Raw genomic sequence first — 13,141 nt, forward strand, 5'->3', positions numbered from 1 at the left:
GGCAGTGGGTGTGGGGCATCCAGGGTTGTGAGAGGAGGAGTTGGATGGCAATGATCAGAACAGAATTGCAGGGCAAGACAAGAGTCAGGAAGGCCAGATGCTCTCTCCAGGCACCAACCTAGGCTCTGGTTCATTTCATCAGGCCCCACCAACTTGAATACATCTAACTTACTTACCTATTCTTTAAGATGTTCCTTCCCTGTTTTGGGTGGAGCTCCTTCTCTATTGCTGCTAATATTAACTGTGCTGAGTATCTGGTCACAATTAAACTTTTTAGTGAAGACTGAAGTAAAAGTAAAAAAGTCAGTGACCGGGACTTGGGCAACCATGCCTAGGGGTCAGAACAGGGGTCAGTAACCAGAACTAGGAGCCAACACTGGAGTCAGAGCTGACGTCAGGAACCTGAGTCAAGGGTCAGAACTGGGTTAGCTGGAATGAGGCAAATCAGGGGGCAAGGCTAGAACAGGGCAGATGCCTTCCCAGCAGCACCTGATGCTTTGAGCAGCCTTTAAAGTGATGCTGCTGCTGGGCTTAAGAGCTGCTCTGCTGACTCTCCCAACCAATCAGGTGCTGAAGCCAGTCAAGCAGTCTCACTGCTCCCAGCCGTTGTCCCCATGGCACCAGCCCCTCCGCTCTCCAGGGACTCTGGGACTCCACTGCTGGCCCCCAGCCCACCAGGGCTCTGCTCCCCAGGGGCTCAGCTCCCCGCCGCTGGCCCCCTGCTCCTCTGGCTGCAGCCAGATCCACTCTTCCCTGGTCCCACAACACTCCTGGTCCCAGCCCGTCAGTTTTTCCCCCTTCAGTGTTCCAGGCCCGCAGCACCCACTGGGTCACCGACTATGCCAGACCAGGGGTGTTGCCGGATTAGGGAAGTCCAGATTAGGGAGGTTCAACCTGTAGCATCAATTATTATTTTCTATGATTATTTATTATTAAAACCATACACTGAGCAGCACAATGACATCCATGCGCACAGGGTTAACCAAGGCGCGCTAAGGAAAATAGGAGTAACCAAAACACTGCTTTAAAAAGGAATTAAAAATAAATAACTAAAATAGAGAGAAGCTGCATTTACAGTGGCTTATAGGAAACAGAGTAACTGTCAGGCCATGGGAACAGCAGGTCAGAGCCACCTCAAGTGACAGTGAATTATTTTATGTAACAAAGACGTATACAGCAATGTGCTTTAACACCACAGCCCTGGGGGAGGAGTGCTGAGATGGGCCAGCAAGGAACACCAGGGTCTCTGCCACATGTCCTATTTTGGCAACCACTGCAGATGGCTCACCCCACTGAGGTAACTTTTATCCCGTCTGCCTATTCATTTCTTAAAGTTGCTTGTTGGGAGGCTTTTTCAGACTGTGGCTTCTGCCCTTTTTTTTTTTCTTTTGGGTGGAATATCCTGCCGGAGCACGTGATTGGCTCCCGGTTGCACAATCTGCTAAAAGAAGCTTTAAAAGGCTGCTTGTTGTTGATTTTTTCCCTTTCGCTTTCGGGTTTCCTGCGAGTGTGGCTGGTTGGGCTGCTGGCTGCCTGCAAAGGGCAGAGAGAACAGACACCCACCCGGCTGCAATGGCCTCTGCAGCTACAGCAGGGGAAGTGCAAGATGAAGCCATTTGCTCCATCTGCCTGGAGTATCTGACAGAGCCGGTGATGATAGCGTGTGGGCACAACTTCTGCAGAACCTGTCTCAGCCAGTACTGTGCGGAAAAGGGAGCGGGGACACCCCTGACCTGTCCCCAGTGCAGAGCCCAGTTCCAGAAAGGGGAGTTCATGCTCAACACCCAGCTGAACAACATCATACAAAAGCTCAAACAACTGGGGTCAAAACCAGGAAAAGGGAAAAAGGAGAAGCTGTGTGAGAGACACAAGGAACGTCTCAAACTCTTCTGTGAGGAGGATGGAGAAACCATTTGCTTGGTGTGTGAGAAATCCCGGGACCACAAGTCTCACACGGTGGTTCCCATTGAGGAAGCTGCCCAGGACTACAAGGTGGGAAATGCTGTTGACTTTGCTTAATTAACCCCATTAAGGACACCAGGTTTATCCTCCATCAATCCAAGGAAAAACATTCACACCTGGCTGTCTAAGGTTAGGCACCTAAATGAAAGGGGTCTGGTTTTCAGGGGGGTGAGCATTGGGGGTTGTGGGTAATGGGAAAAGATCCCCAGACATTTTTTGCCCCAACACTGCAAGTTTCAATGCCTGACAGAGAGAACAGGGCTGATGGCTCTTTGTGCACCTGCAACCCATCTGCCAGGTGGAGTGGGCAGCAAGAAGGGCTGGGTTCAATATACAACACAGAACCAGCTCGAGCCCCTCCCAGTGACCTGGGCAAATCACACCCCACCCCGCGCACCTGTGAGAGGCAAAACTTCCTCTCTCTAAAGCACAGAGTCTGAGTGTGGAAAACACAGGTGCTGGCTTCCTCGTTTCCCCAGCGGTGCTCAAGCCCTGCTCTGCACAGGCCCCGCCCCCACTCCATCCCTTCCCCTGAGACCACACCCCCACCCCACCTCTTCCTGCCTTATTCTGCCCTGTCACCCGAGCGCACCCTGCCCTCGCTCTGCCTCTTCCCCCAATGTCCCTGCACACTGCTCTATAGTGACCCACGGTTGGCAGGGGGCACTAGGAGAAAGGAGGAGGAGCTGATCGCAGGGCCGCTAGCGGGTGCTGAGCACCCACTCCTTTTTGCCCTTGGTTGGGTTAGCCCTGGAGCACCCATAGAGTTGGTGCCTATCATAGAAAAGAAACTTTAAATGAGAGTTGGGAAGTCACCCTGCATTAATTAAGGAAAATGCTGCAAGCTGGATTCATGAACATAAAACCGTGAGCAAAACACCCACCCCAGAGTGTTATGGGCAGTGTCTTTCTGCCTCAGGTTTTTTAGTTCTACAACCAAAAGTCCCTCACCACACCACATCCCCTCACAGTGGTGGTCCCAGGGTAGTGAAGACTCAGAGGTACACCTGGTGGAGGGGAGGAGGAAGGCACCTTGCTTGCTCCTCTGCATCATCTGTCAGTCACCACCCTGCCACATACCCAACTGATCCACTCCACCAGCTGCCCCACCAGCTGTTACCTGCTTCTCTACTATAAGCTCTATACGTTCAGTCTCTTGAGGTTCTACCCTGCTCTTAGTGATTGTCAGCTCTTAGGCTTTGTCTACACTACAAAGTTTTGCTGGCAAAAGTGATGCCACTTTAATGAAAGCCGCTGTTGCATGTGCATACTAGCTCCTTGTGCAGGCAGAGCACATTCCCACTAGCAGCTCTTACACCCACACAGAGAGCAGCACAGTTCGTAGCGATCCTGCTGTGAAAACTGGCCGCCAGGGTGCTTTGCAGAGGTGAAAGTGGGCCGGTGCGGCTGGAGCAGGGCTCTGGCAAGAGCCGGCCACCAGTCCAGCCCGCACACAGCCGACATTTGCTCCCCCGTCAGCAGCCCTGCTGGTAGGTCCCAGCAGCACGGCAGCACTAGCGAGGTTAAAGCGCTGCCATGGCAGCACTGCTGGACCCTACCAGCAGGGCTGCCAACGGGGGCGGGGAGGGCAAAAGGGGCTGCTGCCCTGGGCCGGCAGCAGGTGTTGGGTGCACACCCGCACTCACTGCAGCCAGCGGGAAGCGGAGCGACCCGGCCCCAGCTGTGTTGCTTGGTGGGGGGGAGGAATGGAAACCACCCTCCTCCCTGCACTCACCAGTGGTGGGAAGCGGAGCCCCCTTGGCCCTTCTGCCCCACGGCCCCACCTCTTCCAGGGGGCCAGAGCCACCAACCCTGTCAAGGACGCCGTGCCTGGTGCAGGAAGCATTGGTACGTCCCGGTGTCTACTTTCACTGACAGGGCTCAGAAACAGCCAGGAAGTACTGGCATTTCTCTGTGACTGCCTTGTTCTCCGGGATCTCAGCTTTCACTTTGTGTTAAACTGACTCTCCAGCTGTTCCCGTTGTGAAGAAAACCTCAAAACTGACCCACGTGTAGGGATGCAGAGAGTCAGGCACAGCAGCTCGGAGAGGTGTGAACAGCCCCAGTCCCTGAGTGGGGGGTGGGCTCAGGTGCCTGGGGATGATCCTTTAAATATCAGCATTGTTAACAATTTCATTCACCTTGTGAGAGCAGAGAGGGAGAGTTCCAGCCCAGCACCACGTACTGCCAGTGACACCTCCTTCCGGTGCCACAGGTGGGTGATGTTTGGGAGATGCCACCTCTTATTCCCCTCCCCCCCCCATTAAAGAAGGTCCAGGCCCAGAGAGTCCAGCGGTACATTCTAGCCTCATGAGGGGAGACCGGCCCCAGGAGCCCTTTGGAGCCAATCAGCAACTCCATCCTGTTTTGAACATCGCACCATCTCCTGTGAACAGATCATGGTGTCTCCTTTTGGTGACTCACATGGGCGGAGCTTATTTTGTGGGTGGATCTTCAGAGAATCCAGCCACCTTTGTCCCTCTGCCCTCTCCCGCAGTCTGATCCCTGCTCAAATGAAGCTGTTTTGCTGGATGCAGAGGCTGCTTTTCCGCCTCCTGCCTCTCACTAGCCCCTGCTGGCTCCCTCTCTCCCTCCCTGCTTCCCTGCAGCAGCACCGCAGGGGTGTCACCAAATAGCTCCCCAGGAGCTCTCCGCAGCAGCTGCAGCAGCCTGGGCCCTTGGGTAGAGGGCAGGAGAGAACTCGAGGGCCCAGAGAAAAGAGAAGGAGTGAAATGGGGAGATTCTGCAAGGAGCTCAGGAGGGGACTCTCGGGGGCTGCCCTGGGTGCTGTACAGAGTCAGGCAGACAGGGCAGGAGCACGTTGCTGTGTCGGGTGAAGGAATCACACGCTGTCAAAGGGAAAGAGAGCCCTGGGGTTTTCCAGCTCTGGTGCAGTTATAATTATGGGTGGCACATTCCCCCAGACCGAGTGTTCCCTGTTCCTCACTGACCTCCAGACATATCACAGCTTCACCCTGTGCAGTTAATGGGACGGCGCTGGTGTCAGGCTCCCAGCTGCTGCCTGGGGGACGCCACATGTGAGCCTGACAGACAGATGAAAGCACCATGTGGATCTTATTCCTGGGCTGGGCCTGGGGCACAGTGCAGTGATGCACTGTCCTAAGCTCCTCACTGGCAGGAGGGACCCTTCAGAACCTTCCCAGCTATTTCCCCTCTGGCCTGTGCTCAGTGTTGTGAAACTTTAGCTAAAAACACAGGCCTTGAGAAGTCCTGAGTGTCTGCATGATGCAGAGCGTCCCCGCTCTGAGACTGGTGTCTCTGCTGCCACACTGCCTTTGGGGCCCGCAGAGCTGAGTCTGCTGCCTCCTTCCAGGGTATTTTACTGCTTGTGTATGAAAGGACGATATCTATGGTACACGGGCACCAATGATGCTGCCAGAAATGACCTTGAGCGGATCACTGCAGACTGTGTGGCTCTGGGAAGAAGGATAACGGAGTTTGAGGCGCAAGTGTTGTTCTCGTCCATCCTCCCTGTGCAAGGAAACGGCCTGGGTAGAGACTGTCGAATAGTGAAAGTCAATGAATGGCTACGCAGGTGGTGTCGGAGAGAAGGCTTTGGGTTCTTTGACCATGGGATGGTGTTCCAAGAAGAAGGATTGTTAGGCAGAGACGGGCTCCACCTAACGAAGAGAGGGAAGAGCATCTTTGCAAGCAGGCTGGCAAACCAAGTGAGGGGGGCTTTAAACTAGGTTCATCGGGGGAAGGAGACCAAAACCCTGAGGTAAGTGGGGAAGTGGGATACCAGGAGGAAGCACGAGCAGGAGAGCACAAGAAGGGAAGACTCCTGCCTCATACTGAGAAAGCAAGATGACGAGTTCTCTTAAGTGCCTATACACAAATGCAAGAAGCCTGGGAAACAAGCAGGGAGAACTGGAAGTCCTGGCACAGTCAAGGAATTATGATGTGCTTGGAATAACAGAGACTTGGTGGGATAACTCACATGACTGGATGTAATGGATGGATATAAACTGTTCAGGAAGGACAGACTGAGCCAGAAAAGGTGGGGGAGTTGCATTGTATGTAAGTGAGCAGTATGACTGCTCAGAGCTCCAGTATGAAACTGCAGAAAAACCTGAGCGTCTCTGGAGTAAGTTTAGAAGTGTGAGGTGGTGTTGTGGTGGGAGTCTGCTATAGACCATCAGACCAGAGAGATGAGGTGGACAAGGCTTTCTTCTGGCAACTAACAAAAGTTACTAGATCACAGGCCCTGGTTCTCATGGGGGACTTCAGTCACTCCAGGCGACCAACTTGGCTTAACAGTGAAATCCTTGCTGATCTTAAACACAAAAAAGAAGCTTACAAGCTTACAAGAAGTTTAAATTTGGACAAATGACCAGGGAGGAGTATAAATATATTACTCAGGCATGCAGGAGGGAAATCAGGAAGGCCAAATCACACTTGCAGTTGCAGCTAGCAAGGGATATTAAGAGTAACAAGAAGGGTTTCTACAGGTATGTTAGCAACAAGAAGAAGGTCAGGGAAAGTGTAAGCCCCTTACTGAATGGGGGAGGCAACCTAGTGACAGAGATGTGGAAAATCTAATGTACTCAATGCTTTTTTTGCCTCTGTCTTCATGAACGAGATCAGCTCCCAGACTGCTGCACTGGGCAGCACAGTATGGGGAGGAGGTGACCAGCTCTCTGTGGAGAAAGAAGTGATTCAAGACTATTTAGAAAAGCTGGATGAGCACAAGTCCATGGAGCCAGAAACACTGCATCTGAGGGTGATAAAGGTGTTGGCTGATGTGATTGCAGAGCCATTGGCCATTATCTTTGAAAACTCATAGCAATGGAGGAGGTCCTGGATGGCTGGAAAAAGGCTAATGTAGTGCCCATCTTTAAAAAAGGGAAGAAGGAGGATCCGGGGAACTACAGGCGTGGCCGGCTTCAGGCCACAGAGCACCAAGCGCGTGCTTGGGGCGGCATGCCACGAAGGGCGCTCTGCCGGTTTCTGGGAGGGTGGCAGGCGGCTCCGGTGGTCCTGCTGCAGGCGTTTCTGCAGACGGTTCGCTGGTCCCGCAGCTCCAGTGGACCTCCCGCAAACACAGACAGTGGAACCATCAGACCCTCCGCAGAAACGCCTGCGGCAGGTCCACCGGAGCTGTGGGACCGGCGAGCGGCAGAGCCCCCCCTGTGGCGTGCCACCTTGCTTGGAGTGGCGAAATTGCTAGAGCCGGCCCTGACTACAGGCCAGTCAGCCTCACCTCTATCCCTGGAAAAATCATGGAGCAGGTCCTCAAGGAATCAATTCTGAAGCACTTAGAAGAGAGGAAAGTGATCTGGAACAGTCAGCATGGATTCACCAAGAGCAATTGCCTTCTATGAGGAGATAACTGGCTCTGTGGATGAGGGGAAAGCAGTGGATGTCTTATTCCTTGACTTCAGCAAAGCTTTTGATATGGTCTCCCACAGTATTCTTGCCAGCAAGTTAAAGAAGTATGGGCTGGATGAATGGACTTTAAGGTGGATAGAAAGCTGGTAGATCATCGGGCTCAACGGTAGTGATCAATGGCTCCATGTCTAGTTCACAGCTGGTATCAAGCGGAGTGCACCAAGGGTTGGTCCTGGGGCTGGTTTTGTTCAGTATCTTCATTAATGATCTAGAGGATGGCGTGGACTGCACCCTCCGCAAGTTTGCTGCTAACACTAAACTGGGAGGACTGGTAGATATGCTGGAGGGTGGGGATAGGATGCAGAGGGACCTAGACAAATTAGAGGATTGGGCCAAAAGAAACTTGATGAGGTTCAACAAGGACAAGTGCAGAGTCCTGCATTTAGGATGGAAGAATCCCATGCACTGCCACAGACTAGGGACCAAATGGCTAGGCAGCAGTTCTGCAGAAAAGGACCTAGGGGTTACAGTGGACGAAAAGATGGATATGAGTCAACAGTGTGCCTTGTTGCCAAGAAGGCTAATGACATTTTGGGCTGTATAAGTAGGAGCATTGCCAGCAGATGGAGGGAAGTGATCATTCCCCTCTATTTGACACTGGTGAGGCCTCATCTGGAGTACTGTGTCCAGTTTTGGGCCCCACACTACAAGAAGGATGTGGAAAGAGTCCAGCAGAGGGCAACAAAAATGATTAGAGGGCTGGAGCACATGACTTATGAGGAGAGGCTGAGGGAACTGAGATCATTTAGTCTGCAGAAGAGAAGAATGAGGGGGGATTTGATAGCTGCTTTCAGTTACCTGAAAGGGGGTTCCAAAGAGGATGGATCTAGACTGTTCTCAGTGGTACCAGATGACAGAACAAGGAGTAATGGTCTCAGGTTGCACTGGGGGAGGTTTAAGTTGGATATTAGGAAAAAAGAATTCACTAGGAGGGTGGTGAAGCAGTGGAATGGGTTACCTAGGAAGGTGATGGAATCTCCTTCCTTAGAGGTTTTTAAGGTCAGGCTTGACAAAGCCCTGTCTGGGATGATTTAGTTGGGGATTGGTCCTGCTTTGAGCAGGGGGTTGGACTAGATGACCTCCTGAGGTCCCTTCCAACCCTATGATTCTATGATACTCTCCACCCGTCAGACAGGTAGACTAATGGCTGTTTATTGCATGCAATGTTCCTGCAGGAGAAACTCCAGGGAGCCCTGGGCCCTCTGAGGAAGGAGCTGGAGGAAGCCCTGGTGCTGACGTCTAAAGAGAAGAAGAAAACCACGGAGTGGCAGGTGAGTGTCCGGGTGTCTCTCTCCCTGAGCCCTTCCCCTTGCAATGCTCCCAGGGATGAAGGAGCTGTGAAGCTCCAGGACAAGGGTGTGAACCTGCTCTGGTTTTTTGCCCTGTGACACAGGCTTGGTGCCAGCAGGATCAGGCTGTGTCTCTGGTGGTGGTCTCAGCACAGCAGCTCCTGTACGTGGCAGAGAGGGGCAGTTCCTGGCCCTAGTGAGGTGGTGCAAACTCACCCCAGTGCTCTCTGATAGGGGTAAATTCTCAATAGTGGGTGCCGTGTTTTCACTATCACACGGACCCTGTTTCCCTCCTGCAGGTGGGGAGGCAGGCATGTAGAGGCTGCTGCAGCCAGCGGGATTCAGGGGCCTCCATGAAATAGCTCCACAGTGTGTCTGCAGCCTGGAGGACACAGGGATTGTTCCTTCTCCATCCTCCCCGATCTCCTCCCCCACAGTCCCTGCAGTGCATCAGCCCAGTGCCTGGGCTGGACACTAGAGCTGGGGGAAGGATTTACCCCATGGGTGAGGTTCAAAATCACTCAGCTGGCTGGGCTGGGGCTGGGCTGGGCTGGGAGCTGAGCTCTTCTGAACACCAAACCCAATTGTGAGTGCTGAGCTCTTTGCAAAGTCTGCCCCAAGGGTGCATCTAAATGGCACCAACAGGTAGCTGTGGGTTAGCAGCCCGAGTCATTGCCCAGGGGTCTGGGTGGGCTTGTACAGCCCCTGCTGCTGCGGCTTCACTGCTACCAGCACCCGAGCAAGCTGGAGTGTGTCTTCACCTGCTGCCTTCACTCCTCCATTGCAGTGTGGACACCCCCTGAGTCAGCAGAGCCAGAGGCAGGTCAGTGTAAAGCCAGGCAGAGCTTTGCCACTTCACAGCCTCTGCTGCCATCATGTGGCCACTTCATCCCGGTCACCTGCTACTGTTACTGTGATTTTACCTGTGCTTGTCTGTAGCCAGGTGATGAACCCATGGGACACAATGTCTGTGCCAGTTCACTTGCCTTTCACAGTGAAATCCCCACAGAGAGCGTGGGGTGTGTGAGGAAGACACTGGCTGGTGACTGGACACATGGCAGGCTGGGTGAGGCCAAAGCCAGCTCTGACAAGACCCTGGGTTCCCAACACCCATGTGTGCCCCACTCCCTTGTGTCCATCCCATGCCACCTGCAATAACATACTGTGGCTTTACAAAGCACTGTAGACAACCCTGCTAGCAAACTGGCCTTATTAATTTTGAACTAAAACAAACGCCTTGCGGTACATTTCTCAAAGAAGTAAATATCCTTACAAACCTGATAGTGATTTAACATTCCCTGCTTCAAGGACAGAGGCCCAGTCTGTGTAACTCAACATCTGGCTCATGTTTTCTCTGTGCCTTTCCTCTTTTTCTATCTCCAGAGGAAAGTGAAGAACAAGAGAGAGATGATTGCAGGTGAATTTAACAAACTGCACACACTGCTGAGAGAGGAGGAACAGCTGCTTTTGCAGAGCCTGGAGGAGGAGGAGAGGGAGACTCTGCAGAGACTAAGGGAAAATGTAACCAAACTCTCCCAGCAAAGCTCCTCTCTGCAGCAGCTGATCACAGAGATCGAGGAGAAGTATCAGCAACCAGTTGTAGAGCTGCTAAAGGTGAGACGGCATCAAAATCTCCCTCCATCCAGAATTAGAACTCAGATCCCTGGATGTGGATCCGAACAATTAAAGTAAATGTGTTCTGCGGTTTACTGATCAACAGATCATCCGGCTAAGGGCTCCATCAGTTCCAAAATATCCCAGTTCATGTTAGAGGGGAATTCTCCTCATGGAGACCCAGTGAGGCCGTGGGAGATTAAATGGATGATACAAAAATGATACTGAGCTGAACCCACCCCTGCTCTGACTCCAGAACATTGAACTCAACACAATTGATAAACACAGATACTGATGGGTTGGGACCCTAGAAGGGAGAATCCTTTAGCTAAATTCCTGTCTCACCTACATAAATGAAACAAGTGTTACTGCACAATAGTGTACAAGATTTTACCACAAAACAGTGAAGCCTGGGAGGACTAATCTATTTTCTAGATGAAAGTTTTGTGCACATTGTGTTAATACAGAACAATTTTTCTCTTTTTATCTTCAGGATGTGAAAAACACATTGAGCAGGTGTGTTTCCGATTGTCATTGCTTGGATATTCTTGGAGGTTATTCTGGGATGATGTGTGTACAGAGCAGCTGAGTGATGATGGGACGTTTTCTTCACAGGACTGAGAATGTGAAACTCCAGGAAGCAGAAGCTGTTTCTATTGACCTGAAGAACGTGTATAAAATTTCCCTTGACATGAGAGAAGCACTGAAGAGATTGGGAGGTGAGTGGATTCTACTGGGACATTCAGCTGTGTTGTGCCTGGGGCTCTGGACAGAGCCTGGGACCCAAGGACACGCATGCACCCAGCTGACAGGCTTGGAGCTGTGATAGCTGGAGGCTGATGCGCTGAGTGCTGGGCAGTTTGCTTGCTACTTACAGCCACCTGCTGGTACTTGCCCAGGTGTCTGACCAGGCCCCGTCACTCTGACATCCTGACCCCTCCATAGCTGAGTTACTGGGTGTCCCTGAGCCAGGTGCTGTGAGGTCTGAACTGGACCCATTGTACTGGGAGCTGCAGAGACGGGTAATGGATAATGTGTCTGTGCCTCTCTCATGGGACATGTGAGGGCTGCGTTGTGTGGGCACCGCTCAGCACTGCCCCAGCCCCCATTAGCCAAGGCTGGCCCAGCTTTCTGATCTGGGGAAGGGGCTGGTCTGGCTGCTGTGGTGTGACCTGGGCCGTGTGTTACTGGGTAACAAGCTGAATCCTACGGGTCCCTCATCTGCTCTGAGCACAGTCCAGTGTGAGGTTGGGTCAGTGGTTTGCTGCTCAGTGAGTCAGACTCACTCAGAAGATTGTGACAACGGCTGAGTGTGAGCTGCCCCCGTCCAAACCCCTCTCACAACCCCAGCGCGGAGACTGGGGGCAACGGCAGAAACCTGACAACGAGGAGGGATAGAGAAAAAGCTAAGGCAGAGGAGAGGAGGGTGGGAAGGTTCAGTGAGCTCGGTCTGTGATTGTTGAACTGGCTCATTCCTCCTACCCCTGCCCCCAGCTCCTCTCTTCCCACCCACCCCAGCAGGGGCAGTTGAAGGGGCCAAGCTGGGTGTGTCTGTCCTGGCTGATGCAGGCTGTGCAGTCGGTGCCGGCTGCAGGGCCAGGATCTCAGGGCTCTGGGGAGCAGGAACTCCAGGCTGTGGGGGAAGCAGCTTCCTGTCTGTGAGGGGCTGGAGCCAGCACATCCCTGCTCCCCTCCCTGTTCACTGCCCCCAGCCCAGCACAGTCTGTGTGCACTGGGCCCTGAACACGGCTGGGCTCTGGGCCATTCCACACCCCTGGCCCCTGAACCTGTCGGGATCCTGAGCCAGTCAGCTCAGTGCCTTGTTCTAGGGGATCCCCAGCCCCTGGGGAGCCTCCTGTCAGCCGCCCAGAAGCTCCTTCCTGGCCAGGGTCCCAGGCCCTGAGTCACTCGCTGGCTGCTCCAGGCTGGCCAGGCCCAGGGTCTCCAGCAGGGCTGTTGGTGCTGGCACCGTGCTCACTGCCGGAGCTCCCAGTCCCTGACCCAGCCCGGCCCGTTGTCCCAGTGCTGACCCTCCCCTGAGGGTGGGGACGCTGCTGCTCTCAATGGCTGAGCCCCTCTCTCTGCCGCTGCCTCTGCTGCTGCGCTCGCAGGCTCAGCCCGTGCCAGGGCCAATGCGGCGCTGCTGGGGCTGCTCCTTCCTCGGCACCGGGTCTCTGTGTCTGGGCAAATGGCGGGTGAGAGGGCAGGGACCTGCTCAGAGATACACGCCCTGAGCTGCACCCAGAGAGCAGAGACCAGCCAGGGCTGGGCAGCAAAGTGCCACCGCGCTGGGATTAACCCTTTCCTTCCCTCCACCCTAGCAGCCCTGGCCCATCAGTGCCCCTTGACTGCCTGTACTATAACCCCAGGGACCCGGGCCCGGCTGCTCGGGGGAGTCACTGGGTGAATGTGTGGGACAGAGTAACCAGGGCTTCCTGTGCCCGAGGGTTCCCCTGTGCAATGGGGAAGACCCTGCGCTGTCAGGCAGCCCTTAGGGGCTGGGCAGTGAGTGTTATTGATATCAGCCTCAGCCATTTCAGGGTATCTTGGCAAGTATCTTGCCTCAGTTTATCCTCTTCAGCGCTCCTTAAATTACGCCTCACAGTCCAAAAGATCTGAGAGAAAAGTCCCCTCCCGGGGTCTGCTCTGAGTCCAAGTAAACCCCAAAATAAAATCTTTTCCCTCACTCTGCTCCAGCCTCCAGCTCTCACTTCAGCTCCTCACTGTCCTCAAGTCAGGAGCCCTCAGTCCTTCTCGGAGCTGGGCTTGGATTAGTTTCCATCATGGAATCAGATGACTCCAGCCTTCTCTCCTGGAGCTGGGTCATTTCAGATTGTGCCTTTATTCTCTGCATCCACTTTCTC

General features: G+C 53.6%; 1 pseudogene; it reads left to right on the forward strand.

The window, feature by feature from the left end:
- The first annotated feature begins 1,489 nt into the window (after positions 1–1,489).
- The window catches only part of LOC127033317 (E3 ubiquitin-protein ligase TRIM39-like), a 29,183-nt pseudogene continuing 17,531 nt past the window's right edge, over positions 1,490–13,141 (forward strand).

The sequence above is a fragment of the Gopherus flavomarginatus genome, chromosome 12 (assembly GCF_025201925.1).
Source record: "Gopherus flavomarginatus isolate rGopFla2 chromosome 12, rGopFla2.mat.asm, whole genome shotgun sequence".
Taxonomy (NCBI): Eukaryota; Metazoa; Chordata; order Testudines; family Testudinidae; genus Gopherus; species Gopherus flavomarginatus.